Source organism: Mercenaria mercenaria, chromosome 9 (genome assembly GCF_021730395.1).
Source record: "Mercenaria mercenaria strain notata chromosome 9, MADL_Memer_1, whole genome shotgun sequence".
Classification (NCBI taxonomy): Eukaryota; Metazoa; Mollusca; class Bivalvia; order Venerida; family Veneridae; genus Mercenaria; species Mercenaria mercenaria.
The window spans coordinates 40,436,467-40,448,279 of NC_069369.1; positions in this window are offsets into that span (position 1 = coordinate 40,436,467).

Here is an 11,813-nt window from a genome sequence, read left to right on the forward strand (position 1 = left end):
TAGTTGGTCTGAATGTTCATCTTGATGATATCTAGGTCAGGTTTGAAACTGGGTCAACTGCAGTCAAAAACTAGGTCAGTAGGTCTAAAAATAGAAAAATCTTGTGACCTCTCTAGAGACCATACTTTTCAATGGATCTTCAGTAAAATTGGTCAGAATGTTCACCTTGATGACATCTAGGTCAAGTTCGAAACTGGGTCACATGCCATCAAAAACTAGGTCAGTAGGTCAAATAATAAAAAAACCTTGTGACCTCTCTAGAGGCCATATTTTTCATGGGATCTGTATGGAAGTTGGTCTGAATATTCATCTTGATGATATCTAGGTCAAGTTCGAAACTGGGTCAACTGTGGTCAAAAACTAGGTCAGTAGGTCTAAATATAGAAAAACCTTTTGACCACTCTAGAGGCCATATTTTTCAACGGATCTTCATGAAAATTTGTCTGAATGTTCACCTTGATGATATCTAGATAAAATTTGAAACTGGGTCACATGTTGCCAAAATTAGGTCAGTAGGTATAAAAATAGAAAAACCTTGTGACCTCTCTAGAGGCCATACTCTTCATGAGATCTTTATGAAAATTGGTGAGAATGTTCACCTTGAAAATATCTAGGTCAAGATCAGAACTGGGTCATGTGCCTTCAAAAACTAGGTCATTAGGTCAGATAATAGAAAAACCTTGTGATCTCTCTAGAAGCCATATTTTTCAATGGATCTTCATGAAAATTGGGTCATGTGGAGACAGGTGAGCGATTCAGGACCATCATGGTCCTCTTGTTACTTATTTTACGATGAAAATCGAAAAGCGTTTGTTAAGGTTTACTCGAGGTAAACTGCCTCGATTTAACGCGCATTAAAAACAAAATCTTCCATAGCGCTCTTGGTAGCGACAGTAGCGACAGCGAAAACCTTTTTTATTGCCGCGGCGGTCCGGGTTCGGTGAAAGAAAAGTATTTTTGAAGGTCAGTGCTTTCAATTTTACAAAAGACAATTTAACACAAATTTTTGTCGGGATCTAACTATGTGGTGGACCTTTTTATCTCGGACAAAGTAGATGATACGCGAAAAAGGTTCAGCAATGTTGCTTAAATGAGCATGCATATCTTTAACAGTCTGCAAATAAAAGATAGATTTTAAGAAATTATTCATTTATATCATACTGTATAATAATAGATTTATGCTATGTCATTTTCAAAGAGAATTTATATGTGTTTCCTTTTATTTGTTAACCATCTGTTTGTGTTGACATAATGAACAATTATGAATATGACTGCAACTTTCTGGTATTTCCTTAATTTTTTGTTTCATGCTCAAATCTAGAATCTGGCAGTATTAAGTAATCGAAAACAAACTTTACCTTCTGAATAGATGAATACCAAGGAAAAGACAATTTAAACCCCAGATTCTCCGATCGTAAATGTCTACTTAAAGTTCCCAGATACATGTACAAAAGTGGAAACATTATGAAGTGAATGAAGCTTTGTGCAATAACGCCTTCCCGATGTATTTTAAGTTATTTTGTTTGTAGGTTCCAAAATTGCTCACTTGAGCTACGCAGCCATTGCTAGTTGACATTTTTAATCCCCCACCATGAGTGGTGGTGGGGTTTGGGGGCTGTGCGGGCTATAGGAATGGTCTCCGTCCGTCAGTCCGTCCGTAACAATCGTGCCCGCTCATTATTACTTAAACCCCTTGAAGGATTTTCATGAAACTTGGGTCACTTAATCACCTCATCTTGACGATGTGCAGAGCTCAGAGTCAGCAGTGTCAGCTCAAGATCAAGGTTACAACTCAAGGTCAAGTTTTGAGCCTTCCGTTTTGTGTCCGCTCTGTATCTCCTTAATCCCTTGAAGGATTTTAATATGACTTGGCTGTGATTTTCACCTTATCAATACGATGTGCAGAATTTAAAATTCACCAATGCCAGCTCAAGGTCAAGGTCACAACTAAAATGTTCAATTTCCTGTCCCTTCCTCTTGAAGGATTTTCTTGCAATTTAGACCAGGTGTTCACCTTATTGAGATGATTCGCAAAACCGATGGGCCAGCCATTCATGTTCAAGGTCAATGTCATTATAAAATATACTTGATATTCAATACTATCAACCTTTTCACTATACATAGCAGCGGTGGGGGATATAACTGTCTTTCAGATTGCTTCAAAAAAAGCGGGAAGGAGATATCGAATTCCAGTCCGTCAGATAATGTTACCTAAAAAACCATTTCAAAATAGTTTTAGAAACTTCAAATTTTGCGCTGTTTTGTCTGAACGATTAATTTGCAATAAATATAGGGAATTTAAAGAAAGTACATGTAATGAGGGAAAGTCTGACCACGAGAACCAGAACTCTTGAAAAATGTGTGAATGGTTTCCAATTTTGTACTTGTTTCCCGTTTAATATTTTCGACATCTGAAGGGTATTCAAGAAAGTAAGTGAGGAAGTACAAAGCGTAAGAACCAATCGCTTATTAGTTTTGAATTATCTCCCTTATTGTACTCTAGTTATTTTTCAACTAATGTGAAAAATATGTTTTAACACTGCGCTGAAACCATAACATTCTTAAATCCTATCCCGTCGCTATACTTTTACATATTTTTTCATTTGTTGAATAAATAATAACAAGACTCCTTACACAATCATAAATAGTAAAATGAGAAATTTACAGAGTTCAAGACCCTAGCTTGAATAGTTTAAAAATTATTACTCCCCTCCCCCTGTCCCGTAAAATCACTAAACTTTTATTTTAAGGCCATATGACAAATTCTTTCTAGTGGTGGGGAATACCGCACTGCTGGTGCCCCGCCAGGCAATATCTCGAGCACGGACGGTCGCTTACCAGTCGTAAGCAATCTGGACGGCTACCTCATATGACGATCCGAGCGGGTCTCGAACATGCAATGGTATGAGGCCACTGATTTATGTATAGAGAAAAATGTATGTAGACACAAGCATTTCCATTCCATATATAGCCCATTTATATCATCAAGATCTTTCAATATTTGAGACAATAGACTATACATGTACATTTTTAATGACGGTTTCCTATTTAATATTAATCATTTACAAAACTAAGTTAATGTTTACGTATACCTGTAATGTGAACCAAATAACTAAATCTTTGCTTTTTTAGATGTGATAAACGCCGACAAGCCTTCAATAGATCATTACCAGATGTCTAATCCTTATGTTCATTTTCAATCATGTTTATCATGTTTTAGAACTAAAAAGAAACCGGAAACAAAAACAAAGAAAAATAATTGTGTCGACAGTCCGATTCGAACTTAGATTACAAGGCGGACGTTGCATCCACTACACCACGATGTAAAGCTATTTATAGACTGCGAAATACAGATATAACATGATTAATAATTAAAGGTCCAATGCTAAGGAAAGTAAACATTTTAATTTCTTTTAAAAAGCACAGAAACTATTTCATTTTATTGGAAAATGAAAGTTGGTATGTAGAAATTCGAAATAAATCGCAGTATATGTACAATTATTTTTCTATGAAGTATGAAGAAAGTTAAAAAGACCTGGGGGTCATTCTGTCGATTCATTGAAATTTCAACATAATACACATACATTTCTTTGAGTTCCAAAGACCTTCTGTAAATTTTGATCTGCCAATCTTCATTATTTAGTGTCTTGCAGAAGTCTATGCACTGGCTATGAAAAAAAACTCATTTTCCCTTAGTAATGGACCTTTAAAGGGCGGCTTTCAAGAATGAAAAAAAAGTTGATGGATCTTATAGCTTTTAATGCTACTTTTAGAGAACGGTATAAGACTTTTAAAATACAAGAATCTTTATTTTATGCAATAAAATAACTTGTGAACAGGCTTGATGATACACCGAACTTTTCAAACTTGATTAATGGCAAACAGGTTTAAAGGTCCGGTTACCGACTACGTAGCCACAATACGCTGTGTCGTGTTTTTCCGTGGTTTAGCGGAAGATCCCGAGCAAAAAGCGCCCTCTGGTGCTAGAACGTGACATGCTACATTGCATGCTGCGTTATGCTATGTTGTATTCGGCTTAGAGACATGTGAAGTGCAAACTTAGGGATATATAGTGGTCAACCGTTCATTTGTTCGAATGAGCATCTTTTCACGAGAAATGTTTATAACAGAAACGAGAAGCAATAACAACTTATAAATGTCTAATTTTGTTAAAGATAGAAAAATTCGCAATACGTTAGCAAATTCGCCAAAGTTAAACTGTTTCATCCATACATTGCAGGAACCAATTTATTTCTTATCGTTTGCGAATATACAACACAAATGCATGCATAATGCACGATGTAAGTTTACCACCTGCCAATGCATCGAATGTTGCATGTCACACTGCAGCATGTCCAAAAACAAGATAAATATTGCAGACTTATGCAGAAGGTCACGTGTAAGTTTACTAATATGATATAGAGATATGGCATATAAGAATGCAAAATGCATTTTCAAATGTCAAAATGTTGATGCCACTGTGTAAAATAATGGCTTATATGAGTACGAAAGCAACATACAATTTTTGCCTTAATATTGTCATAAAGTGTACTTGACATTGGAACTATTAACAATATACATTAACAATACGTTTCATATCTATTATAAGTAAAATTTTAGAACTACAGTGACACAATTTGTGTCAGACATTGGTTTACCAAGATGATGTTTTTTAAATTACTGACAGTTTGCATAAGTAAGGTTCATATATTAGCTGCATGCTTATTAATGACTATATGAGGTGGACATTTGAACATGAGAACTGTCAGATCGAATAAAAAATTTATACAGCGTTTCAACGGATCAAACAAACTACTGCAGCAATTTTAAACAAATGGTTAAGATACACACGGTAAAAATATAACGCGGTATATATCGTGGTTAGGTAACATGTTTATTTTCTCTTGTATTAACCAGTTAAACGACGGTAACCTAACACGTAAATATCAAATTAACCGCGGTAATATTCATAATGCACTGTGCGCAACGGCCTTCATACAGTTCTACTGAACAAGCATATTATGTGTCATCAATACACGTGTGTACAGTACTATTGTGTTTTACCAATTTCAAGGTTATTAAAACAGTGTAAACAACTGCATTATACTAGAGAGAATCTGTGCATTAATTATAATTATGGATTTTAAAGTATCTTCGAGTAATGTCGTTTTAGTACAGTAGGATTAATTTTAGGAAAGTTCTTGAAATGGCTACAAAATGTTTTGCTGAATGTGATATCAAGTGAGATGTTGCTTCTTTTTTCACATACTGAATCAATGTGTTTTAATGTATGTAGAGCTAGTGCGCAATGGTCTTTGTGGTCGCAGTTTCGCCTGGACAGTGATACTTTGTTATGTTTCTACTAAAAATGCGGCCTCATTGCGGATAAACGGACGAAAATATTTTAAAATGGGTCTCGTTAATACAACCGAATAGTGATTAAGACGGAGCCTATAACGGTTAAAATTCACTATGATTCGTCGTCGAATAACAATCTGTTGCCTAGTTCAGCTTGTCACGTTGCGTCGTCGTTCCAAAGTGTCAACAAGCTGTTATGTTGTCAGCTAACACTGAATACCTTTTGCATAATTTTTCATCGCAAATTTTGTCTGTAAATAGTCAATTGAACGGTGCCATGATGAGTGGTTACTTTTATGGTTACAGTCCGTAGGTGTTAATATTAACGTGGATTATATGTGGTTACCGACTGACGTTATTTTACAATCGCTTACCTACGAGTTATGCATTTATGTTACCGTGCAGTTAAAGTTTTTATACAATTGGCTGCTGGACTTTCTTACCTGATTCTGTCAAACTGTTCTATATATAAGTCCATTTCCAGCTAAAACTTTTGTCAAGTCCTTAAAGAACTTTCAAAATATCTGTGTTAGCATAGAAGCAACAAATTCTTGTAAAACCTTTTGAAGTTTTGAGATTTATTTGTTTCACAGGTCAAAGTTTTTCAACGAAAATACACAAATTATGAGCTGTAAAAATATCTTCGCAACTTGAAAAAAAATAATCCTACTGCCACACCACATCAAGATATTTATTACATGACTCTTTGTATAAATCACCGGTCTATTATTTGTAATATTGACCTATCAATAGGTCTACACCGGTGTGCTGTGTTAAAGTCAAAATTTGAAGACATGAAACCTGCGAATATCATATGTATTTATGACGTCATGTAATTAAATACAAAGTGAGTGGGTTGTCGATAAATTGTCAATTACACATAAAAACACTGACATGAAATTAGTGTATCAAGCAGTGAACCTTAATTTTGGGGAAGGGAGATCAAAGCTCCTCACGTGCTGTAGTACAGGAGACAGATACAAGAAATATAACCCTGTTTGGACCACAGAGGCGTCCTTTGGACAAGGAACAGAAAGGAAACTTGAAAATCTCAATATACTGGTACTTTTTATTATATGTGTGTGATGAGAATCGTAGCAAGGTTTTTTGCGCCAGGCGTAAAAGGAAAGTCGCACGTATATCTTTTTTAAGGCGCATGCATGCTTTAAAAAGCCGTACCTACGTTATTCAATGCGTTATGTATGCTACGAAAAGTCGCAAGTACGCTTTTAAACTTCTTTAAGTCTTTCGTAAACCGAGCGTGCACATATTTTTTTTCACAGACATCAGTCTGAAAAGGTTACGTCCCATGTTTACTAAATGCATATAAATCAACAACGTTGAAGAAGTGGCGGAAGATGATGTAAGTGCATGTGTGCGGATGCGCTCCCAGAAAAAAAAATCTTTTTTTTTTAATTTTCGAAACCTCAGCTACGGCCTGTCGGATATGGGCCATGAGGTGTCATCCCAGAGTTGAAAATCTTGTTTGAAAAGAATCCGGCTTAATCATGTAACGTGAGAAAAATCAACTTGGTAAATGAGGAAGGCATAAATTGTACAGCCGCGGGTGCGGTGCAACGACCCGGTAAGCCTGATGAACTCGTACAAAACATGTTTGACACAGTCTCACACAATTCACTCACCCTTTGTAAATCAATCAACACGTTTTTCCCGAGGCAATGCCTATGTTCAGTTCACATAGCACGTGATTTTTATGACTACATATTGTTCTTGTTGGCGCTAGCGCGGATATATTCAAAGTGACACGTCTAAAAAGGTATGTACATTTTTTTCTTCCTCTATTTTTTTTCTCTATTTTCTTTCTGTTTCTGTCGTTCTTCTTTTTCTCTTTTCTTCTGATACATATATTAGTTATTCATTTTGTGTTTACCACATGTTTTTAGCTGTGATAAAAATCCTGCAAATTCGAGTGTAGCGTAAACTATGGAAACTATTTATAGAGAAATAGCTTCTGCGGATTGATAAAAAAAGAATAATACATCAGAATTTTCATAGTTTTAATTGATTAACTCGGAGTGAAAAACATCGGGAGAGAGACCATGATTATGCTCAAACTGACGTATATATGATGGAATTTCCCTATTTTCTGAAATGAACGATAACTATGGAAATAGCCAAAATATGTTTTGTGCAAATGTATTTTTTTAATGGGAACATTGTTGATCGCGCAAACAACCTCACACCCATGAAAAAAGTGTTTTTGGGGACGCATGGTATGGCTTCCTGCCCCAGGCCCAACCCCTGTCTATCATCAAAATGCATTGTACACAATTCGAAGAAAATGTTTATTTGAAACTTCCTAATTACTTACTGAATGAAACTTTTACAGCGTCTTTTGACAAATATCAAAACTATTTTGGTCAAATTCCGAGGGTTTTCTTATCCTACACTCAACAAAACTCCTAATCGGTCAGTTTTTATTGTATTACTATTTTGTTAATAATGCAAGTATTTACAAGAAATTTCACATACCGACATTTAAATAGGTACTGCAGCTAATTCTTCATTTATTTTTGACCGAATCACCACCAAAGTAACCGCTTTAGGCGTTTTGGCCAGTTTAGCATATTTTTCACGTGCATGGATGTACACCAATATGCACGTGTTAATGAATACTTTTGGCATTACTGACGAAAGTCCTACTAGAAAAACACATATCATCGTTAAATTGACACAAGAGCAACGCGCCAGGGCTGTCGGAATTATACAACAAAATTCAAAATCGGTCAATGAATTGTACTTTGGTTAAATTTCGAAAAAAGAGCGCAGATGGTAGATAACCAAAGATGTGAAGGTTCTTATAAACAGAAATAAGGTTACAAATGGAAATAACCATCAAATAACAGTTACAAACAAATAACATCAAAATTCTATTGAAATTGTAAAAACAATAACACATGTGCTGTAAATGTGTCCCAGCTGGCAACATTCCGACAGCTCGACCCCGTTGTTCTTGTGTCAATTTCACCATATTATGTGTTTTTCTAGTTGGACTTTCGTCTAACACGTGCAAAATATCCAATATTAGGCAAAACGCCTAATGCGGTTACTTTGGCCTGAGTCACCAAAAATAATTAGAGTGGTGGAACCTATGCTCACGGTATTTTGTACATATATAATCTTTTTAAGAAGCAAGAAAAAATTATTATTTCGATTTGGCTATGCAAAAACATAAAGTTATCCTCCTTTTATTGAAACATATTGTTGATGTGTGTCATCACGGGACTTAGTCGTCTTGTGAGCTATTGACACGGCATACGTGAAAAGGTGAAAATTCGCCCTGAAGGGAACCTGTGCTGGCGGTATGTTATATCGATTAAACTAAGGGCGAAACAAAATTCAGCAGGCTAAAAATGAACAAACAAGCATATGCGAATATAATATTTAGAACATTACTCATTTATTATGTGAAAAACAAAAGAAATGAGGATAAAATTTAGTATGTACCTCTATGTGTATATTTCCCTTACAGAAATGGAGTCGCTATTAGAACAAAGCTTAAAAACGTATGATAATGTTATTTAAAACAGAATGTTCAAGTATTAAAGATTCAAACAACGACAGTGATTAACTCACTAATGTTTTCTACACTTCTTTTGTGTGTAGGAAATTTACTCCTCCCTACATCTCTGAAAGAACCATTTGGACTTTGTCAAAATACTAAGATCAACATCGATCTTTTCATGGTTCGAAAGGCACTCGTAGTGTAGCCAGGCGTCACATTCATCACATCTTGCTCTTAAATGTATCTTATATCTGAATGTAATGCATGATTTCTAAAAAACTAACTTTAGTTGAGCGATTTTGACATATTTGTGTGAGATTTGTGCGACGGATATAGATTGCGTAAAATGTATGGGCTGGCTGTATACGTCACGTGAGCGGCACGCGCGGCTATCGCTACGTTTGTTGTAAAGGCATTTCACCACTGGTCGGTGTTGAACATAGCATGATGAAATATTTTTATCAGTGCTTCTGCAGAGAGTGTATTTATTGAAATACTGCGAGCATAGGAATACCGCGAGCATAGGTTCCACCACTCTATATTTAGCTGTAGTACCTATTTAAATGTCGGTATGTGAAATTTCGTGTAAATACCTGCATTATTGACAAAATATTAATACAAATATAACCTGACCGATTAGGAATTTTGTTGAGTGTAGAAGTGAAAACAGTCAGTTCAGAATCTTTTTTTTTTTTTTTTTTTTTGTAAGTTTGATCGTGAGTCTTTCTACCGATTGCCAATCCTTTTGTGTAAGTGTTTTCCAATGAAAACAAGTGTTTTAAAATAACTTTGAAAAGTTTTAATTGCAAGTGAGACATTTATGTTTAACAAAGTCTTATTTCTTTTTTAGGTTGTGTCTTTGTGGCAGAGATAAGTGGTGTATAAAGATCATAGATGGGTCCACGTGATTTCAGATTTCTACTGTAGGGTAAAAGGTGCGTATGTTGCCCTTACTTTCTGTGTTTAAAATTTTCTAAAGGCAACACTACGATAAAATATTTGTTTCTGTTCTTACACCCCCCCTTTCTGTATTTCATATCCGTAGTAAGGAAACGAAAATCTAGATAATGTTTAAAAAATGAATGACCGACATTCAACTAAATTAACATTTGCCCAAATATTTGATTTTTTAGCTCATCTGATTTTTGGGGAAAATATGATGAGTTATTATCATCACCTGATCGGCGTCGGCGTTGCAGGTTAAGTTTTATGTTTAGGTCAGCTTTCTCCCTAAATATAAAAAGTATTGCTTTGAAACTTGCAACACTTGTTTCACCATCAATAGCTGACCATGCATAGCAAGAAACCTAACTCTATCCTGCTTTTTGCAAGAATTAACGGCCCTTTGGATTTAGAAAATATCAGATTTCTTGGTTAAGTTTTATTTTTAGGTCAACTTTTCTCCTAAACTACCAAACCTATTGCTTTGAAATTTGCAACAGTTATTCGCCATCGTAAGCTGACCCTGTACAATAATAAACATAACTCTCCCCTGCTTTTTGCAAGAATTATGACCCTTTTTGGACTTAGAAAATCATGGTAGGACAATTTTTTCTATTATACAAAAAATCAACAAAAACGTTGGTTGTCGAGGCCGTTGCCATGGAAGTAAATACTTTAGAATAGTTTTTACATACAAAATGAGATAAGCCCGCGCGCTTAGCTCGATGGGGAGAGCGTAGGTTACGGATCGCCGGGTCGTGACGGGGGCGTAGTTCTCCGTGACGACTTCAAATTTTGATGAAAGACATTGTGTCTAAATCATTCGTCCTCCACCTCTGTTCATGTAGGCAAGTTGGCAGTTATTGCGAAGAACAGGTTTGCACTATCATAATCCGGGAACACGGGTTAGGTTAACTGAAATACTGTTGAAAAAAGGCGTTAAACCCATAACAAAAAAAAGAGATATTTAGGAAAGAGCAACATTATGTTTTCTGTTTTCTTGCTATGAAAGTTGTGTTCAAGTGACAAAGTCAAGATCAAAGAAACAGTCACGGGTGGATGTGTTTTTCAAAATGGAATATTAAATGTATGTATTTTACCCCTTTTTAATCTGGATTTTTAAGGCAAACTGATTTTTATTTTTTGCTTCAGTTCTTACACATGTTTTTCTGTATTTATACAATTAACGTGTAACAATGGAAACATACATCTACTTTCTGATATAGGTGCTATAAATGAATGGCCGATTCTGTAATATTGTTCATGATTGCCTTCATTGATTTTGAGTCATTTGTCTAATAAAAGTGATGTTGCCAGAAGCGTGTTTTAATGAAACAGTTTATGGCAAGTGAGTGCATTCAAGTTTAACCAAAATCATGTTTTTATCCCCGACGAAAGTAGGAGGATATAGTTTTGGCGTTGTCCGTCCTCCCGCGTCCGTCTTTCCGTCAGTCCGGAGCCATATCTAGAAATAGTTGGGAATATTTATATAAAACTCCATAACAGTTCACTACTATGAGTTTTTGCTGCCCGCCAAGTGCCCAGTCAGATTTTAATTGAAATTTAACAGACTTAGATCACCATAATGTGGTTGTGAACACACGATTTCGTTCAGATTTATTTTGTAAACTAAGAGTTTTTTGCCCTTTAAATCGTAAAAATCCACATATTTGTAGGCCTACTAACAAACTTACCATTTGTAGAATTCATTAAATGTCTTTCATTCTTTCCGTGAACATTATTGTAAACATGTGAAGTTGTGTACCCACACCTGTCACCCCCTTTTACCTTGATCCACCCCCTCCCCTCCCCCCATCCAAAAAAATATTCCCTTATTTTAGATTTTTTTTACAAACGTCATATACATGTTCACCACTAGTATAAGGTTATGGGGCCCATCAAGTTTCAGTCAGATTGTCCAAGTAACACCAGAGTTATGGCCCTTAGAAGTTGCTAGTGTTAACTGTATAGGGTACTATAAATATGG